This window comes from Eurosta solidaginis, chromosome 3 (assembly GCF_040869045.1).
Source record: "Eurosta solidaginis isolate ZX-2024a chromosome 3, ASM4086904v1, whole genome shotgun sequence".
NCBI lineage: Eukaryota > Metazoa > Arthropoda > Insecta > Diptera > Tephritidae > Eurosta > Eurosta solidaginis.
This window is the reverse complement of record NC_090321.1, coordinates 245426009-245449042: the sequence shown is the minus strand read 5'-3', so window position 1 is coordinate 245449042 and position 23034 is coordinate 245426009. Positions and strand designations below refer to the sequence as shown.

General features: G+C 35.1%; 1 protein-coding gene across 22 annotated transcripts in view; it reads left to right on the top strand.

Annotated features, from left to right (window-relative positions):
* The window catches only part of Trpm (transient receptor potential cation channel, subfamily M), a 793755-nt gene that overhangs the window by 137514 nt on the left and 633207 nt on the right, over nt 1-23034 (top strand). For 14 of the 22 annotated variants that reach the window (XM_067775779.1, XM_067775781.1, XM_067775778.1 and 11 more), the window contains one exon: nt 8946-9109. The exons of 6 other annotated variants lie outside the window; for them this stretch is intronic. The gene's annotated coding sequence lies outside the window, so the exon portion shown is untranslated. Of the gene's footprint in view, nt 1-8945; nt 9110-9559; nt 9809-23034 lie in introns of all 22 variants that reach the window. 2 more of the 22 variants (XM_067775788.1, XM_067775791.1) reach the window with 2 other exon arrangements.

Below are 23034 nucleotides of genomic sequence, written 5' to 3'. Positions count from 1 at the left end.
TTAAAACTGCTTTAAATAAAGAGTAGCAGACAAAATATGCTAGCAAGCATTTTTCTTGTATAGTGAGAATGTTTATAACGGTGCTTTGCAAAATTGTGTATGTGAATGGGCAAGTTGAAATAAGTTTCATCTGATAAGTCTGAAGTGCTGTTGCGTGATTGTGGCAATGTTACTGGCATGCATTAGATTACGTTGAACGCACCTATATGAAAAAGTTGATTGTGACGCGGCGATAACCGACATAAAAGAGGCTTACATGGCTGGCAAAAACTATTTAAATTTTTCATTGAGAGCATAGGAAATCAACTCATCATAAAGTTGATATACTTTGTGTGTGACCAATATTTGTTGTTACTGTTATGCCCCTGATTGATGCATTAGCTCATGCTCTATCAAACTGCATCAATGAAGTCAACTTTGGAAAAATTGTTACTTAGCAAGCCGAAGAAATATTGAAAAATTACAAATGATATATGGCTCAACGAAAAAGGCAAGGCTTTGTGATTTGGTAAACACTCCGAGTATATTTCAGCGATGAAAAGCTTCTGAAAAGGCAGGAAATTTAGGCAAAATGACTACACAAATGAAAGAAAGAGTTACTCTGAGCAACTCTTCATTGGTTCTAGAGTTTCTTTTTGAAAAGTAGAAAAGCTTTACTATAAAACCACATTTTCCACAATATATCACAAGTCGAAAAATTTAAAAACTTAAAAAACAAAAAAAAAGAAAATGTAAAAAAAGAGCTATTCTGAGTAGAGTTTCGATGGCTGTCGAGTTCGTTAAAAGGAGCAAACGAAGAATTCTGCAAAATGATACCAAAAATAAAACCTTTACCAAAATTCAAAATATTAAAAAAATTTGGGGAAAAAATTGGTGATCTGAGTACCTTTCCAATAGTTTTGGAGTTCCCAAAAAAAAAACAGAGAAAAAAATTAATTATGCAAAATGACGCCAAATATTCACTTTTAATCATATATGGAAAAACTTATATGTGACCTGTAAACATGAATCGACCCTATTGTGCGAAAATACCGTTATTCACTTTTTGAGTGACGCTCTTTACAATGGAACAAACCGCAGTTTTCTATCTTTTTCAGTTTTTTCACAAATCGCATTTAAAGCCAAATTGGACCACAAGTACGATTTTCTTGAAATATTTCGATCCATGCGCCACCTATCGGAGATTTGTTTTCTTATTATTGCATTGTCATAAGGTTCTGCACTATATTCCAAGTTTCAAGCTTGTAGCTTATCGGGAAGTTGCTTTAATTTTAATTACAATTCGCTCACAACGGCCGGTCGCTACACAGAGTCAAGCTAAACAAAAACTTTAAACACATTTTTCTCGAAAACTTGTTTTCGCACAATATGGTCGCTTCATCATTCCAGGTCACATATATAAAAATTTTGTTTGGTTTGCAAAAGTATAAATATTTACATAGAAATTTAAAAAAATCAAAAAACAAGAGAATCTGATTATCTTTTCCTTGTGTTCCCGAAAACGAACAAGGAAGTTCAATCACGTCAACTATTTAAATTTTCCCAAAAATTTAAAAATATCAAAATTAGAAAAAAAAATAAAAAAAGGCGTTTTGAGTAGCTTTCCAATAGTTTAGGAGTTCATGAAAAAATTCTGCAAAGCTGCCCCCAGTATTCACTTTTTACCAAAGCTCAAAAAAATATATATATTTCCCAAAGCAGAAAAATTTTAAGACGAGAAAAGTGTTCAAGTAGATTTTCAATGGCTCTATAGTTTCTGTAAAGCAACAAATTTTTCATATGAATTTCAGCCAAGTCATGACAAATATTGCAATTTTTCCAAAAGTTAAAAATATTGAAGTTAAAAAAAAAAAGATTAAGAAGATTCGCTTTTCAATATTTAAAGCATTCCTTAAAAGACAAAAAAAAAAAAAACCAAAATCAAAAATTAAGCCAAATATTTTTTTCAAAACTAGAAACATTTAAAAACGTGAAAAAATTAGAAAAAAAGTTGTATTGAGTAACTTTTCAATAAGTCTAGAGTTCCTGAAAAGGAATAGAGAAGCGCAGTACAATCACGTTAAATATTCGGAATTTACCAAAAGTTCAAAAATATCGAAATTTAAAAAAATTATAAAAGAATAGATCCAATAACTTTAGAGAAGAATATAATTCTGCGAAGTTACGCCAAATAAAAGTAAAAAAATTTTAAAATTGAAAAAAAAAAAAAAATACAAAAGGAGAAAAACTGTAAATTTGAAAAAATTTAAAGCAAAAGAGGTGTTTTGTTTCTATAGTTCCTAAAAATCTTAAAAAATCTCCTCTAAACGACGTAACGGTTTACAATTTTTCCCAATGTTTAAAAATTTATAAATTTGAAAGGAATTGAAAAAGTTTTCAGAGTTCTAGGTTTCTGAAAAACAAACAAAATTTCAGCATTCAGAAGTTTCCAGACGTTGAAAAATTCATAAATTTGAAGGAAATGAAAAAAATATTTTTAGTAGCTTTCCTATAGTTGTCGTTTAGAAATTCGAAAATAAAAAAATTTTGAGGGTAAACTTTTTTTTGCAAAATTAAGCTAATATTCACTTTAACATTATCAAATTAAAAACAAAATTTCAAAAAGTTCTTTTAGGTATAAAAATTTAAAATAAATTAAAACAAGTAAGGAAGGTTAAGTTCGGGTGTAACCGAACATTACATACTCAGTTGAGAGCTATGGTGACAACGTAAGGAAAAATATCCATATAGGAAAATGAACCGAGGGAAACCCTGGAATGTGTTTGTATGACATGTCTATCAAATGAAAGGCATTAAAGAGTATTTTATGAGGGAGTGGGCCATAGTTCTATAGGTGGACGCCGTTCCGAGATATCTCCATAAATGTGGACCAGGGGTGACCATAGAATTTGTTTGTACGATATGGGTATCAAATGAAAGGTGTTAATGAGTATTTTAAAAGGGAATGATCCTTAGTTCTATAGGTGGACGCCGTTTCGAGATATCGCCATAAAGGTGGACCAGGGGTGACCGTAGAATTTGTTTGTACGAAATGGGTATCAAATGACAGGGGTTAATGAACATTTTAAAAGGGAGTGGGCCTTAGTTCTATAGGTGGACGCCTTTTCGAGATATCGCCATAAAGGTGGACCAGGGGTGACTCTAGAATGTGTTTGTACGATATTGGTATCAAATTAAAGGTATTAATGAGAGTTTTAAAAGGGAGTGGTGGTAGTTGTATATGTGAAGGCGTTTTCCAGATATCGACCAAAATGTGGACCAGGGTGACCCAGAACATCATCTGTTGGATACCGCTAATTTATTTATATATGTAATACCTGCCAAGATTTCAAGGGTTTTTTATTTCGCCCTGCAGAACTTTCATTTTCTTCTACTTAATATGGTAGGTGTCAAAACCATTTTACAAAGTTTTTTCTAAAGTTATATTTCGCGTCAATAAACCAATACAATTACCATGTTTTATCCCTTTTTTCGTATTTGGTATAGAATTATGGCTTTTTTTCATTTTTCGTAATTTTCGATATCGAAAAAGTGGGCGTGGTCATAGTCGGATTTCGTTCATTTTTTATACCAAGATAAAGTGCGTTCAGATAAGTACGTGAACTAAGTTCAGTAAAGATATGTCGATTTTTGCTCTAGTTATCGTGTTAGCGGCCATGCGGAAGGACAGACGGTCAACTGTGTATAAAAACTGGGCGTGGCTTCAACCGATTTTGCCCATTTTCACAGAAAACAGTTAACGCCATAAAATCTATGCCCCTACCAAATTTCAAAAGGATTGGTAAATTTTTGTTCGACTTATGGCATTAAAAGTATCCTAGACAAATTAAATGAAAAAGGGCGGAGCCACGCCCATTTTGAAAATTTCTTTTATTTTTGTATTTTGTTGCACCATATCATTACTGGAGTTGAATGTTGACATAATTTACTTATATACTGTAAAGATATTAAATTTTTTGTTAAAATTTTACTTAAAAATTTTTTTTTAAAAGTGGGCGTGGTCCTTCTCTGATTTTGCTAATTTTTATTAAGCATACATATAGTAATAGGAGTAACGTTCCTGCCAAATTTCATCATGGTATCTTCAAATTGCAGCTTGCAAAAGTTTTAAATTACCTTCTTTTAAAAGTGGGCGGTGCCACGCCCATTGCCCAAAATTTTACTAATTTTCTATTCTGCGTCATAAGTTCAACTCACCTACCAAATTTCATCGCTTTATCTATCTTTGGTAATGAATTATTGCACTTTTTCGGTTTTTCGAAATTTTCGATATCGAAAAAGTGGGCGTGGTTATAGTCCGATATCGTTCATTTTAAATAGCGATCTGAGATGAGTGCTCAGGAACCTACATACCAAGTTTCATCAAGATACCTCAAAATTTACTCAAGTTATCGTGTTAACGGGCGGACGGACATGGCTCAATCAAATTTTCTTTCGATCCTGATGATTTTGATATATGGAAGTCTATATCTATCTCGATTCCTTTATACCTGTACAACCAACCGTTATCCAATCAAACTTAATATACTCTGAGAGCTCTGCTCAGCTGAGTATAAAAAGATTAAGAAGAGTCGCTTTTCAGTATTTAAAACATTCCTTAAAAGACAAAAAAAAAAAACCAAAATCAAAAATGAAGCCAAATTTTTTTTTCAAAACTAGAAACATTTAAAAACGTGAAAAAATTAGAAAAAAAGTTGTATTGAGTAACTTTTCAATAAGTCTAGAGTTCCTGAAAAGGAATAGAGAAGCGCAGTACAATCACGTTAAATATTCGGAATTTACTAAAAGTTCAAAAATATCGAAATTTAAATAAATTATGAAAGAAAAGATCCAATAACTTTAGAGTTCCTAAAAAGAAGAATATAATTCTGCGAAGTTACGCCAAATAAAAGTAAAAAAATTGTAAAATTGAAAAAAAAAAAAAAAAATACCAAAGGAGAAAAACTGTAATTTTGAAAAAATTTAAAGCAAAAGAGGGGTTTTGTTTCTACAGTCTTAAAAAATCTCTTCTAAACAACGTAACTTTTTAAAATTTTTCCCAATGTTTAAAAATTTATAAATTTGAAAGGAATTGAAAAAGTTTTCAGGGTTCTATGTTTCTGAAAAACAAACAAAATTTCAGCATTCAGAGGTTTCCAGAGGTTGAAAAATTCATAAATTTGAAGGAAATGAAAAAAATATTTTTAGTAGCTTTCCAATAGTTGTCGTTTAGAAATTCGAAAACAAAAAAATTTTGAGGGTAAATTTTTTTTTGCAAAATTACGCTAATATTCACTTTAACATTATCAAATTAAAACAAAATTTCAAAAAGTTCTTTTAGGTATAAAAATTTAAAATAAATTAAAAAAATGGCTTCAATAGCTCTACAGTTCCTACTAAGGAGAAAAAAGTTCTAAGATACAGCCAAATATATTACTTACTTACTTAATTGGCGCTGAACCGTTTAAACAGTTATGGCCTTGCAGCCAGTCGCTTCTGCTCTCTGCCAACCGGCGTCAATTGGTCACACCAAGGGATTTTAAATCGTTTTCCATCTGGTCCTTCCAGCGGAGTGGGGCCGCCCTTACGCCTGCTTCCATAGGCGGGTTCCGATAGAAACACTTTCTTGGCCGCAGCGTCATCTTTCATTCGCATAACATGGCCTAGCCAGCGCAGCCGCTGCGTTTCAATTCTCTGGACTATGTTGGTGTCTGCGTAGAGCTCGTACAGCGCATCGTTAAATTTTCTTCGGTACTCGCCATCGCCAACGCGCTTCAGTCAAATATATGTATAGTTTTTACCAAAAGTCGAAATGTTTAAAAATCGACGAATAATTTGTTTGAGTGGCTCTTCAAGTTCGTAAAGAGCAAAAAATAAACATTATTTTCAAAAATTTAAAATAAATTTTTTTTCAGTTCTGAGTACCTTTCCTATAGTTCTAGAATTCATGAAAAAAAATGACGGGAATTGTTAAAATTCTTATAAAAGTACCATTTCTATAGTTCTAGATTTCCTGAAAAAAAAAAAACATCGGAAAAAGAGGGCAAAATATTACAATTCTTATAAAAATTTTAAAATTGGAAAATATAAAAAAAAAATTATTTTTATTAATCCTAGTTATTTTTATTACGTATATATATATATCAATGTAAAAGTTTTTAAATCATCAATATCATGGACGACTGTAACGGGTCATGTTCGCGTAGAAAATGAACAACGAACTGTGCTAGTCTTCTACGCGAATAACGAACTGAGCTAGTTTTCCATGCGAAGAACAGAAAAGTGTAAGTTTCCCACGAGACCGATTAAATGAAGTTGCAATAACACGCTATATTTACCGCACGCAATTGTTGTTGTGTTCATTGTATCCCGTTCATTGAAAGCCTTACTTTTCTCCAACTCGTTAACAAATGATTGCGTCTATTGTTCGAAAATATTCCGCCTGGGTTCTAATGAAAACGTTGCTATCGCTCATTCTGTACGCTTATCTGACAGTTATGCTAAGCGCAATAAATAAACACGCGAGCTACCAAAAATACATATTATTTAATTTAATTTTCTGACATTTTGTACAACTTTTTAGCGCAAAATAAATGCAAACAAATGAAACGACGTAAAGTTAAGTGAAAGCTTTGGCGCATTATCTAAGATAATATATTTAAATACAAAAATTCCTGCGTAACCAAACACATTTACGTCTATATACCAGTGAATAGAACAATAGCACTGGCAATTTTTTATCAAGTTTCGTAAATTAAATTCTTCTTACAACTAAAAATATATGTAAGGCGCGATAATTTCCGAGGGGATTTTAGGCCGAGCTTCTCTTCCAATTTGCGTCGTGCTCCTTTTAGTTTTTCATACAAATTGGCGGGACGGGACCGACTTGGTTTATGCCGACTCCGAGCGGCATCTGCAAGGCAGATGAGTTTTTACTGAGAGCTTTTCATGGCAGAAATATACACGGAGTGCTTGCCAAACACCGCCAAGGGACGACCCCGCTTAGAAAAATTTTCTTCTAATTAAAAAAACTTGTTTCTAAAATTTTGATGTTACTTTGCCCGGGGCGTGAACCCAAGATCTTCGGTGTGGTAGACGGAGCACGCTACCACCACACCACGGCGGCCTTCTTTTTAATTTTTGATATTTTAAGAAAACCCCCTATGAATTTGGTAGACTATCCTATGAAAACTATTCTCAAATATGTCTTCGAAAAAACTCGAGGAAACTTTTTATTGAGGAAAATCGATAACACGATTTGGGTAAAAATTTGTAAAAAATCAAATAAAATGTGGCCTATAAATAACTTGTACTCCATCAGACTAAAATTGATTGGGCTACAAACAGTATACCTTGAAAAATTCAGAAAACTCCAAATATGTACGATTTTCGTAAAATTTTCTTGACTTCGAATTTTTCGAAAACAGTTTTGGGATTGGTTTGTAAAATTCACAAAAGTATTTCCCTAAAATATCTAAAAAAGCAATAGAAGAATTTAACTGGTGCAGTTTGAAAATTTGGAGCTGCTATTTTTCTGACCACTGCTGTAGTATCTCAAAAATTAAGAATATTTTTGAATCTGCTTTGATTTTTTCCCAGCACACATTCGGAGTCAAAAAAGTGTCATAAAAGACACCTAGATCGGAGCGTTTACACTCATTATGAGCTCACCTAAGAGCCCTGAATGAGCGCATTTCCCTTCTTAGCCTTATTTCATACATTATGTGACCCTAAATAGACGTCCGATCAGACTTCAAAATAGGAGTCCAATCAGACTCCTATTATGTCCATTAACAGCTCATAATTTACTTCTTATTTGACTATTTTCGAAGTCATTTGTATGCATTATATAAGAGGTTAGGATCGGCCCGTTCAGGGCAGAATTTTAAAGTTGGTCCTAAAAAATGGGGTAGCATATATAGAAGCCTTGTTGAAAAGTAAAATATTTGAAATGGAACTCCTTAAAGGTGGAGCATACCGACCTCCGCGCTAATCGAAGACATACGAAGACTCGGCACACCAACTCGGGTATACCGCGGAAGCAATTTGTTGTGACGCGTCAAAAAAGTTACAAATACTTACATAGATTGTTAGTTTGCTACGTCCATACCAGTTTACAAAGGGAACAGGAAGAAACGTAATGATTATGTTTAAATTTTATTTAAATGAGAATTTTTCTAAAATAAAATATGAATATGTATCTGTTCTGAAGTTGCTTTGTTTGCTGAATAGTCTTGGCATAAGGCTCAAATTTTGCATCATATCGGAGACATAAAAGGCTCACATTTTAACGTATTCCGTTCTCGTATCGGATTCTTTAATTATGTGCGCTCTGAGAGTGTTTGGGGGGGTTATTTTCTTTGAATTTGTTAATGTGATTATATCCCCTCAAACACTATCGGAGCGCTGATAGATTTGGATTCTGAGTCCGCAATATGTGAAAAATATGTGCCCCAGAAATATGATCTTATATGATCTGATAATATTACGAGCGAACGAAGATTATAAAAAATATTAAACTAGGCAGCCTCGAAATAGAAATTCAAAAATTTTCATTTCAGACATTTCATTTTAAATAAAAATTCAATAGGTGTCGAAAACGAGCTGTTTGAGACTCCAATATGTGTCATACATGACTCTTATTAATCCTCATATGATACATTAAACTACGCTCGTATCGTACGATCGCTCATCTCGAACTCCAAAATGAACTCATAAAGAGCGAAAAATTTTCGAATTTAGGACCTCCTTTAAGACTCCGAATGTTTGCTGTGATTAGGGATATCACTATGTCAATGTATTTATATATATGCGAACTTGTCGATTTTACGATTTATTATTATTATTTCATTTGTGAAATTATTAACCGCAATATTGTGTGCTAACAGCAAGCTTTATTCCCCACGATCAAAAGCAGCACAAATACAAACTTATGAGGAATTCACCGTAATTCGTTTTCATTCCAGTTAAATCAAAAGAACCATCATGCATTGCTTTAACGCCTCTCATAAATCAACGAAAGTCTGCTGAGTTATTCGCATATCCGATTCTCGAAAACATCTCTTTGGTATCGGCCTATTCGCTTAACACGTTCGTGGACGCTTAAAATTTCATTGAGCTGCAAAAATATGTATGTATATTAATTACAAAACTGAAGAATTATTAACGTATATTTATTTCAAAATCTTAAAGTTGTATAAAATTAAATAAATAACAAGTAAGGGCATCTAAGTTAGTGTATAACCGAACATTATATACTCAGCGTGAGTTTCAATTGTACAGTTCATTTCAGATAAATTACTTTTTCCAATTTTGTTACGAGGGATTTATTTTTTCGTCCAGCTTTACTATAAATATTTCCTGCTTTAAGGGAAGTTTGTATTCCCAATTTTATTACGATATGTTAATTTTTCTCAAGTTATCATGTGCGCAGACAGACGGACATAGCTCAGTTGAGCCAGACTTGCTTCATATATATTGTAACGAATATTAGCAGCACTAAGGGATACTATCATCTCTAAGCCGATGCTAAGCAGTGACTTGTATGCACATCAATAAATCAATCATTATGTCTACACAGGTGTACGTACACGCAGCGGAGAAGAGACGCACAAACACATGCAGATATCTTATCTGAGAGATGCTCCCAAAAGTATGCAATTATAATTGTGTTCACACATACACGCGCATATGAGAAGCTATAAACGTAGTAATTTTATAGCTGATAACCAACTAGTTAATTCTAGAAATGGAAGCGCCTAGAAGATGCGAACGAGAAATCACAGAGTATAAAAGGCGGCAACAGTAGAGACACGACAATCAGTTTGATGTAAGACGCTATCTGGCGAGCAATAGTAGTGTTATTTTGGAAGTACTTTAATAAAAGGCCATTTTGCATTATTGAATAGTGGAGTTATTTATTCAACAATTCAGTGATTCGAACGTTAGCAGAAGATTGCAAATAAGCAGACTTCAGTAAATTCGTTACAATATTCTTATTCTCCATCGTTCAGTCGTTAGCGAGATAGCCACGAATAAACACTGCGCACGGCTGTCGCAGAAATGTTAAGATTCCCTGTGAGCAATAATATGGTGGGGAAACGCCACTGTTAAGACCATCTTAAACGGTAATTAACTCATGGTCTAAACATGTTTAGAGTGGGTTCTTAACTTTTTATTTAACAAAAGTTGTAGCAGTTTCATAGGTACTGGACTAACTTTTTTCTGAGCCAAAAAAAAAAAATTTTAACTTTTGTTGTGCAAAAAATTACTATAGAATGTTTAAAGTAACTTGGCAAAATAATTAACGTGAATGAATATTTATGTTTTTTAAGGTAGCCACATATTTTTTTAACATTCTGCACTTCTCTGGTTGATTTGATGTTTTAAGCGAGTAATCGCCACTATGTCTGGGATATTTGCCGTGTCAAACCGCTTTGACAAGCCAATTTTCATGTGCATTTACATGTAAAATATTGTTTACCCTTCGAAGCGACTAGAAATTGATGAATTAAGGGACTAGGGAATATTTTAAACTATTTCTGAATCTAAAATCAAATTTTCCAAAACGTTTGATAAAACTGCTTTTAATAAATGCTCGTTGCAATATCAACTTTAATTTCCTGCTAGAATGGTCATGCTCTCGCACTCACTAAACCATATTTAAATTTTTGCCGACCACTGCTTTAAAATCTGAATGCTATAGTATTCACGTCCGCGAACGTCACTGATGACCTGATATGAAACTTCTCGCTCTCTGAGAGCGCTTGAAAATGTGCATTTTTTATAATATTGGCCAGAGATGCCATCATGCTCAAAATCAAATTTGGGCATTTCAGAATAACTTGGTGGTATTTTACATGGTAAAGGTTTAATTTATGATTTTTACCGAAAATTTGCTCAAAATTGTCCATTGGAATATCAAAACCTCGACTTGATGTCAGGACTACAAAGCAGAAAGAAAATAACTTTCACCCGTGGACAAATTATCTGTATCATCGAAGGGCTGCACACGAAACGGCTTTTGTTAGCGCCTTTCGATTGGTGAAAAAGTTGGCTTCTGAGCCTTCGCATTGATGTAAGTGGATGGATAAACGCCATGTTTTTGTGGCGCGTTGCGACATTCCATTTTTGACAGCTGAGATAAATTGTAGGTATACGTATAGGTCAACGCAACATGTTTAATTAACAGCCTTTTGCGGACGACAACGCAGATACTTCACCAAGTGATCTAATTTCGTAATTTCTTATACATTTTTTGCGTTTTTTATTGTATGTACATAAACGTTTTGGTCGCATCAAAGTGAAAAAAGGGGCTAGCCGTTCATTGTTATCTTATGGCGGTGCCAGAGCAACAAAGCAAAGCAACGCAATCGAAATATATTATCTCATATTTTTTCACTTATCTACCACAAAATATTTCTACAAAACTTTGCCTGTTTTATAAATTTTGATAAGTTTTTATCAGCTTACTTGCTGTTTTCTTTGAAAATAATGAAATCGAACGGATTTCTTGGAGTTTTTTTTTTTGCGTATTTTAGGCAAATCTATAGCCATCTGATGTTTCAAGACCCATTCTTGGAAACCAATGAACTTTTGTTTACAATTAAATGAACTTCAAGACCCACTCCTGGAAACGAATTGAGAGAGAATGAATGTTTCGTATCAGGTCATCGGTGGCGAACGTGTTAACTTGTATTGATTGCTACTATTGCACTTGTATCAGCTTTCGTTTAATAATAGCTAGAGCAAAGATTTTAGAAATTATAAGATGGTACATTGGAGACTTGTAAAACTTTGTGGAATTTGTAGGACGGCTGCGCGAGGAATTCACCATACTTTTTGCTATGCTGTCCGCCTGAACATAGCTGATTTTTTAAGGCTGTTTAACTCTGTAATCTTTGCTGTAATTAATTTTGTTTTTGGAAAAATTACCTATTTGAAATAAGCTGGCTGAAAAATATTGGCATAATAGCTTAAGTTAAATCAACAATGGAAAATCTTGGAAAATTTGAGCAGATGTGGCAATTTCGCACATTCGTTGAACAAAATGTTGACAATCTATTGATCATCACTAGGAAATTAGCTACATTCCATCAACTAAGCAGCACTTTAGCAATACTACTGTTATTATTTGGCTGCTCAGACACACCAATATTAATTGGTGAATAAAACTAAAATATAAAACTCAAAAATGACTCTGGTTGTTATGTCCGCAGCATTTATTTAGTTCAAAGTCACAGCCAATAATAGCCAAAGCCATAATAATTTACACGGGTCATCAATTCTTTCTCTGATTCAAAAGCTGAACTACCAGCGCTACCGTCATCAGCTCAGTGTCATCATTGCCAGTAGCGCCAATAGCACCAAACTCGTGCCTGACACACAAGAATCGTTTCACTCAATAGCGCAAGTGAAATGTACTACGCACTCACTACTAAGTAGCGCCAAAAATTCGCTTGGAGTCATTGCGTCAATGAGCTACCATTGAGCTGGCACCGCATTAGCGCTGGCGCCATGCAATTTACATCACTAAAATTGCGCGAATGCCCAGGCTCATGACTTTTTTTAATCCAGATGGTGAAAACGAAGCAGGAGCAAAACGTATGGTGTATTCCTGGTGCAGCCGTCCCACCTTTTAGAGAATGAACGACTCTACAATGCTCCCTCTTATTAATCTACTCTGTTTGGCTAGAGTAAGAATTGTATAGTCAGGTGCGTTGTTTTCCAGCATTCGCCACAAATACTGTAAAAAATAAAAAAAAATTGTTTAGATAAAAGTTTAATAAAAAAAGTTTATAATAAAACATAGTACTGTATAAACAATGATAACAAATCAAAATAATTTCAAGGAAAAGAATATGAAATCTTGTCAGATAAATATATATAAGCACTGACGAAAATAATCTTTTAGTATATAAAGTATTTATCATTTCCTAGCTAAAAATATTATCTGATGATTAAGTAAGTAGTAAAAAATACACTTTAAATTTAAATTCATAATAATAACTTCAATAACACGTTATCAGTATCATGCAAATACCTACTTAATGCAATCAGTTTCTGTAAGGAGACTTCAAATTATCTTAATTCAGCGCACTAATTACAGTCAACCTTGTTGAAGTGGAAATTTGACTTACCATGTTTACTAAATGATAAATACGTCAGAGATGTGCGAAACAGCGAAATGAGAGAAAAAAGTTCGCGAAATTCTCGTCGAATGAGAAAAAGTATTTGGCCCTAAGTTTAGGCTTGCGTAACTTAAGAATCAATGACTTACATAATTGGCGCTTGGTCGTTTAAACGTTTAATTGGTCACACCAAGGGAACTCAAATCGTTTTCCAACTGGTCCTTCAAGCAGAGTGGTGGCCGCCCTCTTCCTCTGCTTCCATAGGTGAGTTCCGATAAAAATACTTTTATAGCCGGATCATCATCTTTTATTCGCATAACATGGGCTAACCAGCATAGCCGCTGCATTTTCATTCGCAGGACTATATTCATGTCTGCGTAAAGCTCTCACAGCTCATCACTAAACTTTCTTCGGTACTCTCCGTCACCAACGCGTACAGGTTCGTATATCTTTCGATCTCTCGATCACTCCCAGAGCTGATGTTTTCATGGTCGCATTTGCTCCGTCTAGCAGGGCGGGTACGACCAGTACCTTGCAGAGCATGATTTGTGTTTGTCGAGAGAGGACTTTACTTTTCAATTGCCTACTTTGTCCAAACTAGCATTCTTTGGCAAGAGTGATTCTTCGCTGGATTTCAGAGCTGATGTTGTTGTTTGTGTTAATGCTGGTTATCAAATAAACGCAGCCCTTACTATTTCGAAGTCTTACTATTTCGAAATTATGGCTGCCAACAGTGGCGCGGGTGTACAGGCCGATTATATCCATGTCGTCAGTATACGCCAATAATTGCACGCTTTTTTTAGATTATTGATCCAATGGGGCTAAGTTCTGCATGTAGTATAATTGTCATCAGCATAAAATTAAATAAACTGCATGATAGGGGGCCACCCTGTCTGAAACCTCGTTTAGTTTCGAACGAATCGAAGAGGTCCTTCCCATTTCTCTTTTCGCGAGTTTTTTCCAAGATTTGGCGTGTTGTGAAAATCCGGTCGATGGTCGATTTACCAGGTCTGAAGCCGCACTGATGAGGTCCAATCAGCCGATTCACGATGGGACTCAATCTTTCGCACAACACACAGGACCTTATATACGATATTAAGAAGGCTGATTCCGCGATAGTTGGCGCAGTTTGCAGTATCCCCTTTCTTGTGGACTGGGCAAAGAACATTTAGATTTCAATCGTCGGGCATGCACTCGTCCGAACATATTTTGCGAAGAAGCTGATGCATGTTGTTTTTCAATGTGGTTATTGACTTCGTCATAATCAGGTGGGGGACAATAACTCGATCATCATCGACTGCGGGATCGGGTACATCATCCCTGTGCGGTGCACCGCTGTCTCAATTTAGGAGAGCAAATAACTATTTCCTTCCATAATCTAAGTACTCTCAGGACATCGGTTACAAGGTCGTCGTTTTCGTTCTTACAGAAGTTTGCCCCGAACTTTTAAATTATGTATAACTTAAACTTCTAACACGAATAAACTACTTAGGATTGTTTACATATATATATATCCAGTTAAGTTAGAATTTAACATAGGATCTTAATCCTTCGAATAGCTTTATTTTATATTTGCGTTTTCACCAACACAAGGTGCTAGGCGTAGGTCATACATAGTTATAGCCATACAATTCATAGTTGTGAATATTTTGCAGGATACACCGCAAAAATCTATTGCGAATTCACAAAAGTCAACAAAACAGCTGGCTGTTTGTTTACACATTGCCTTGCACTTAATAACTTATAATAATAATAACTTATAATAACTTATAAAAGCTGCGCCGAGTCTATAAAAATCGCAATGAAGTAGGGGTAGATAGATTGGCTTGTAACGTATTTCTAAGCGCTACAGCTAACATCTATTTTTTCTTGGATTGGGATGGAAAAAGCTAAACAATGTATCATAATTACTACTTCGTCACAGCTATCTGCGTCCGTGAACTAAAAACCACCCCTTTTGGAACTATTGCCAACGCGGCACCACATTCGCATTACCTCAGAGTGCTGTTACATATTTATCTGTTGGTCCTGCGTCTAGGTCCAGCTTTTCATTTCATTTTTATTGAGCATTTTTCTTATACCTATCTATTTACATATGTAGCAAAGTTACAATAGCAAAAAAAAAAAAAAAAAAGTTTAACATTATGAAGTATAAATTAACGAATGCATAATATGTGTATGAGACCGTGTAGATATAAGAAAAAGGTAAGACATTTTTTATGTTAAGCTTAACATAGTGACAAATGTCATATCTATCAAAAATATTGAAACATTAGTGCAGTGGGGTGACTGCTAAATATAGAAATTAAGTTATAATTTTTTTAAAATCTACATATGATTTTTAGCCTTATTACAAGATGCTACTATTGGAAAAGCTAAAAGTAAGTAAAAGAAAAAATTATGGTGTAGGTATATAAAATAAAGTAAAGAAAGTTACTACTATTATTTGCTTTTAGTCTCTGTTAATAAGCTGCTTATTGAATAGGTCGTAGCAAAACTTCGATTTCATTATGTGAGAAACTCAGAAGAAAGGATTTCACACATTTTGTAAATTGTAGAACATTCCTCTTGGCCCGAATTTCGGAGGGTAGTATGTTGAAGAGTTTCCTGGATACAATTGTATAAAACTTTGTTGAGCGTGTGGTTCTGGAAGGAGGAACAATAACTGTAGGATGAAAGTTTATCCTAAGGTTATAAGTTTCCGGCCTCATACTCTGCAGATAACCACACCTAATGAAAAAGATTTTTAAAACTTTAAAATAATAAAGGTCCCTTATTGGAAGAATCCTTAGATCTCTAAAAAGCTCTCTTGAGGGATGCAGTCGATTTACACTAGATATTTTTTGTAAAACTAGGATAAACTGAATTTTATTAAAGGATGCTCCCCCCCAACAGCTGATACCATATAACAATTTAGAATGAACAAGCGCATAATAAACTGTTTTAAGGGTGTAGTTAGAGCAGCAACCTTTGAGATGATAGAAACAACGTAAAGAATATTGGAGATAATGCTTTAGGCGGGATATGTGGATGCCCCAGTTCATATTTTGATCTACAGTTACACCTAGATACCGAAAGTCTTCAACAACGTCAATTATAAAGCACTCGTTATTACAAATAGCGAGCGGATTAAAAATACCATACTGAGCCATTTGGCACGAATTATCGTGGAGAGCGAGACGCTCACAACTGGAGGAGTGGAAAACAATGTCTACGTCTGGTCTTATTTTTGCATTCAAGCTAAAAAACATTAGCTTGGTCTTATTGCTAACAACGAGCTTGTGTTTATCGAACCACGTTCTTAAAACATGTACATCATGATTTATGCTACTTATCAAGTCGAACGTATTTGATGAGCCGTAAGCTATCGCTAGATCATCTGCAAATGCAGTGACCTTCCCTAAGAACGGCATGTCGAAAATTGAATTTACATAGACCAGAAATAAAATAGGACCGAGGACGAACCCTGTGGAACGCCAACTTTAATTGGATCAGAGCTACTGAGGGTTCCGCAGACTTTAACGCGTTGTACTCTTCCAGTAAGATACGATTTGAACCACTCATGTATAAATCCTCGAAAGCCAGTATGATATAATTTATCAAGTAGAATTACATGATCCACAGTATCAAAAGCTTTTGTGATGTTAACGAAAAGACTCGCGCAATGTTTTTTACTGTCCAATTCTTGGTGAATAAATATACAAAAATCTAATAGAGCATCCTCGGTTGACCGGTTGGCTCTAAATCCAAACTGCCTTGGGCTGAAAAAGCTCTTGCTTTCAAGAAAAAGTAAAATACGGCTTTTAAGGGCTTTCTCGAAAACCTTAGAAATGGAAGGTACTAATGAAATTGGCCTATAAATGTTTTTATCATCCCTGTTACCCTTTTTGAACAGAGGAATAATAATCGCACATTTCAAGTCTTCTGGAAAAGTTCCTGAGTATACACTAGCATTAAAGAGATGTTTCAGAATGTCTAGTAGGTTAAGGGCTATATTTTTAAGCAATTAGTTGGAAATAGCATCATGACCACAAGAACCGGAGTTGTTAAGTTGTTTTATTATTGTTAGGATCTAAAAGCCAGAGAAAGGTTCAAACAAAAAACTATTGCCTGAACTAGTTCCTTCCCTACCTGACATCACACAATTGCAGGAAGAGGCATTAGATTGACCGACTGAAGCAAAAAAATCATTAAATATATTAGATACAGCAGAGGAGTCGTCAATGATGTTGCCATGATCACTTAGAGCAATAGACTTTTCATCACCGATGCCGTTTGGGTTGATAATACTATTAACAATTTCCCATTCCTTCTTTGCGTTGCCGCTACATTCTAGTAACCTATTACGAAAATAAGTATCTCTCTGCCACTTAATATTCTTTTGTAATTGTTTACACAACTTTTTATACCTGGAATGGAGCTCTTGATTATTTGGGTGTTTCCTACACTTTGCACCCAGTCTATTCTTAAGCTTTGTCTTCTTGATAAGGTCAAAACTTATCCAAGGTTTAAGTTTAATTTTATTTTTTCGTGGAGCGCGGGTAAAGCTAGCAAACTGGATATAATTTTGAAGCAAATTTAAAAATGTAGAGTACGCCTTGGATATGTCAGTCTCTGAATAAACATCAACCCAATCCTCTTGACGTAATTTTTCATTTAGTAGTGAATAGTTAATTTTTGTTATTTTTGGTTTCTCCTTTTTTTTTTCTTGAAAGGGAAATCCTATCTTGACACCCGTCATGGAGTGATCTGTAATATCCAGATCCAGATTAATACCAGTGAAGGTGCACAAACTGTTGGAACGGCAAAAAATATGATCCAAGCAGGTGCCAGAAGAAATCCTTGGTGGTTCGTTTAAATAGGAAATAAATCCGTTACTCGCCATTAATGCTAGATAGTTCTCAGAACTTGCATTAAATTGTAAAATATCTAAATTCAAATCACCTAGTACAACTGCAGAACTCGATTTTTCATTAATTAAAAGGTTTGAGAATTCCTCCAGAAAGGATTGACTAGATTCAGAGTGAAACCTGTAAACGCAAATCAGGGCTAAAACCTTATTCCCATATTTTAATGAAACTTCCAAGATATCTGCGCTCGTTAAACTATATTTAAAAAATTTGCAATCCATTGAATTGCGTACAAAAACTCCTACTCCACCTGCAGAATATTCATCATTATAGTTAGCAAAAAAATCGTAATTAGGAATATTGTAAAAATTCGTCTCATGAGAATATATCCATATTTCGGATACAAATATTACATCTGGGTAGACTGGAAATGTTTCTAAGTTACACAGTAATGAGTCGAAGTTCTGCCGTAGACTACGAAATTTTTGATGAATAATATAAAGAGCATTTCTGTCAGAAATAACCTGGTCTACAGAATTTAAAGAGCTGTTAATGATGAGGTTGTTGGTGTTGATATCATTTTTTTGCTCTGAGTGTGTTTTTATACGAAGTTTATGATAATAAATACGCCTCTCTTTCCTGTAACATAATCGAGCGTTATCGATTCTCGCTCCATCGCGAACATTTGAAGAAAGTGTGTTCAGTATAGTACTCGTCTGCATCGCAGTAAGCGCACTGGGGATCTTCGGCCTTTTTATTTTGTGCAGATATTTGTAAACGTACTCATGTTCAAAGAGCATTAGGGTAACGTAGTAGTTTACCTCACCAAAACTTCTGGTGCCCTATGCTTCAACATTTGTTTTTCTTTTCAATTTTCATCTTCTTCCCTATCCTTCCAGCTTTCTACTCTATCTCTATAACTTCGGCAAACTCTATCTCTCTCATTCTCAAAATTTCGAGCAAACAGCTTCCTGAAGGAAGTACATATGCGACATATTAATGTCGGCGAATAACAAAAAAAGCATCATAAGTTAGATGTTTTTTGGTCCCTAGTCCACTGCGCGCAAAAATTGTGTCGCAAGATCCTCATAATCTAGGCAAACAGCTATTAATGTCTAAAACGTCATCTAAGGTTTGTTTGATCTATTGGTGTCAATGGAGGAACCTTGCAATTGAGAGTGAGGTGGGAGGGCTTAAATTTAACTTTGTCTTTACCAATATTTAAAAGTTTTAACAGAAGAAATCAAATCAAATAAATGTTAAATGTTAAATCAAATCCATAAGAAATAAAAATGCATACATACAAATCATTTGATCTAAATCAACATCTGATGTGGTGGAATGCTTTCGCTAAATGCATGTTTGAATGGATGGTTGACAGCGAACAAACACGCAAACTGTTTTTTTCATGTAATTTTTTCTTATTTATCCTTACCATATTTTAGGCATTTTCCTTAAACATTTTCCTCCCTCCGCTTCTTAACGATGTACCGCAATTAACCATCTGACATAGCTAAGCTTTAAAATACAAAACATCGTTTTCAAATACGAAGCTTTCTGTGCAGAGTTATTACAAACTTAGTAGTTACATATGCGTGTGCACTTTTCTTAACTCAATCCGCAAATTACTAACAGATAAAGAGAACAAAATCGAAATTTTTTACATTGCAATGGGAGTACACGTGAACATCGTTTTTATACTCAGCTGAGCAGAACTCAGAGAGTATATTAATTTTGTTCGCATAACGGTACCCCGTAACGGCATAAACTAATCGAGATAGATATAGACTTCTATATATCAAAATGATCTAGGAGAAAAAAAGAAATTCATTTAGCCATGCCCGTCCGTCCGTCTGTCCGTTAACACGATAAGTTGAGTAAATTTTGAGGTATCTTAATGAAATTTGGTATGTAAGTGCCAGGGAAATCATCTCATCGGTATTTAAAAAGGAAGAAATCGGATTATAACCACGCTCACTTTTTCGATATCGAAAATTTCGAAAACCCGAAAATGTGCGATAATTCAGTACCAAATACGGAAAAGCGATGAAACTTGGTAGGTGGGTTGACCTTATGACGCAGAATAGAAAATTAGTAAAATTTTAGACAATGGGCGTGGCACCGCCCACTTTTAAAAGAAGGTAATTAAAAGTTTTGCGGGCTGTAATTCGGCAGTTCAGTATGTAATATTCGGTTACACTCGAACTTAGCCTTCCTTACTTGTTTTAATATAAAATGGTTACATTTTGAACAAAGAAAGAAATCAGAAGCCATTATAAGGTTTTCAAATTATAAATTCAAACTCGTATAACCACTACTGCAATTTTGAACCCGACCCCTTTAGAATTGGCTGAAAGTTTTTATTCTTTTTCTAGCTTACGAAAGACGTTTTTCAGAAGTTTTTCAAATTTTTTCATCCAACTCAAAATTGGTCGAAATGGGATGGAATACTCCATATATAACCTTTCCTCGAACTCTACACTATTTGTCCATTTCGGTTTGCAAGACCAAATGCATAACTCATCTCCATAACAGCTTTGGCTCTGCGCAACAAAAGCAGAAAATAACAGGAAGCAGAATTTTCATGATCTAGCGGATCTTTGTGTGTGTACAAAAATAATATGAATTCTTCGTACACAATCGTGCAAGTATTAACGGTAAATACATAGGTGAAGTTCAATTGGAGGCAAACAAGTATATGAATATTAGGCAGCGTCAATTTTCTTGCCTATAATGAGTATCCCATAAGCGAAATCTAGAGCACAAGATTTATCCATACTGTACACCTCTGAAATCAGCACAAAATGAAGAACTTAAATGAAAAATTCAAAAAATTTCGATTTCGGAAGATTTTAAATCAAGATATGTTTTCTCGTGAACAATTCGACGCGCTCTCATGCGCATACATTTATGTAGTCCACGGCGTATGAGCAACATTTTATGAATTTGTCAATACTTTAGCATAGCTTTTCAAACTAAATTTGATTAACTGACTAGCTGCATAAAACTTGGCATTGACAGATGTCACGTAAAAAAGATTTTTGTTGTTGGGAGATTGTGGAAAGCATTGTCACGAAAAATTTTGTAAGTGAAAAATGTTTTAAAGGGCAGTAGCCAGACCTGTCGTTTTTGCATGTAGGGAGAATTAAAAGTTAAGTTTTCTAGTTATTTTACGTTCCCCGGAGAGCGATCCGGCAGAAGTTTCTAGACACTCCGAGTAGATTTCTGAGCCATACTTAAGTCCATATTGCAGCCAGTTATCAACTGCGATGGAGCTTCTCTTACAATTATTCGTACCTAAAAGAATAGTCTTAAACTGATTTGGGAAATAATTGTGCCCGCCGGAAGTTGACCAAGGATGCTTTTTTGGCTCGCTGCTGTTCAGGGGTATGCCAATCGATCGGAACAAGGTTTATAATGCAACCCAAAACCGTTATGGGACAAAAGCCACAAACTGTAGTAGTATCATCGCTAACAGCGCCGCAGGTCAACCCAAATCGAATTCAAGTACATCCTCTCATCCTGCTCGGCTTGAGTTATTATTTCTTACCTCGATCCATGATTAGTAATATAATTTGCAATCGCTATTTGTTGCTTAGTGTAATTGACATGTAATTTTTCTTTACAGGCAATAAATTCTTTGTAGCTTTTCCGGGAGATGTGACATAAGATCACTCCTGCCAATAAATGATACTTTGGACTAGGTTCGCAAATGAAAAATAAGTCCTCTCTCGGCAAAGGAAAATCATGCTCTACAAGTCACTTATCGTACCCGTCCTGCTATATGGTGCAGAAGCATGGCCCTGATAACGTCAGATGAAGCGGCTCTGGGAGTGTTCGAGAAAAAAGTTCTTCGAAAGGCTCTACGTATTGGCGATGTTGAGTGCCTAAGCAGATTTAATGAAGTGCTGTATAAGCTTAACGCAGACACTAACATAGCCTAGCGAATGAAAATGCATCGGCTACCCTGGTTAGGACATGACATGAGAATGAAAGATGATGCTCCGGCAGAGGAAAACGGCGGCCTTCGCTCCGTTGGAAGGACAAGGCGGAAAACGATTTTAATTACCTTAGTGTGACCAATTGGCGCCAGTTAACCCAGGGATGAAGTGACTGCCGCGCCTTTTCGGACGGCCATAAATTATGCGCTGTTGTTGACTCGTTTTTTATTAGCTGGCTTTTGCATTTTGCTATTTTAAGAGGAACAAAAACCAGCTATGAATGTTGTTTGTTGGTGTTTTACAGTAAAACCATATATTTTTATTGACTCGAGATATATATTATTGATGTTATAAATGTGAAAGCTGTATGTGCAGTTGAATTGGTAGCTTGTAGGATCTGTTTATTTCCGGATCAGCACAGTATACCGCACACCCTACTCCTTCCACTACGTTGGCATCACGTTGGTACACATGTACTGCCTTGTCCGGAATTAGAGCACCCATACCCCAACTAACCACCTCTATTGTGGCCTTAAGAGCCCCATCGAAGCGCAGATCAGGTAGTTTGTTCGTCCTATAATTGATGACGCTATACTACTATGGCCGTACGTTCTACGCTCAAGCTGTTCTGAGGCACTGAGCCTCGTTGCAGTTGTTAACTCTATGTTCTTTGCTACCAGGGATACATGTGGAATGTGCAGAATTGCATGGTCTAGCAAGAACCATCCAATCATACCTTGATATATCACGTTCAGAGCTCAACTAGGGCTTTACATAATTTTGACAGTATTTCATCGTTAGCGAGCCTTTATGACCTAGACTTATTATTTTTGGTGTTTGCTTCATACAAATCAGGGTATAATAAATTGTGAAAATATGCAATGGAATCTGTCAGCTTCATACTGGGAAGTAGCAGTGGCTTACGAATTACTATCTGGTTTTATGGATGAGACTAGTGCTGTTTGCTATGTTCTGACTCTTCGGAGACGATTGCGAGACAATTATTGGATTACTTGGAACACTTCCTTTCTGATTTTTTTAATAGAAATTTTAAGTGTGTTAGATGTATTGTCTTTCTTTCATGATATTGAAAAGGAAAATAATGTTGCATGAAAACCCCAAAACAACTCGAGT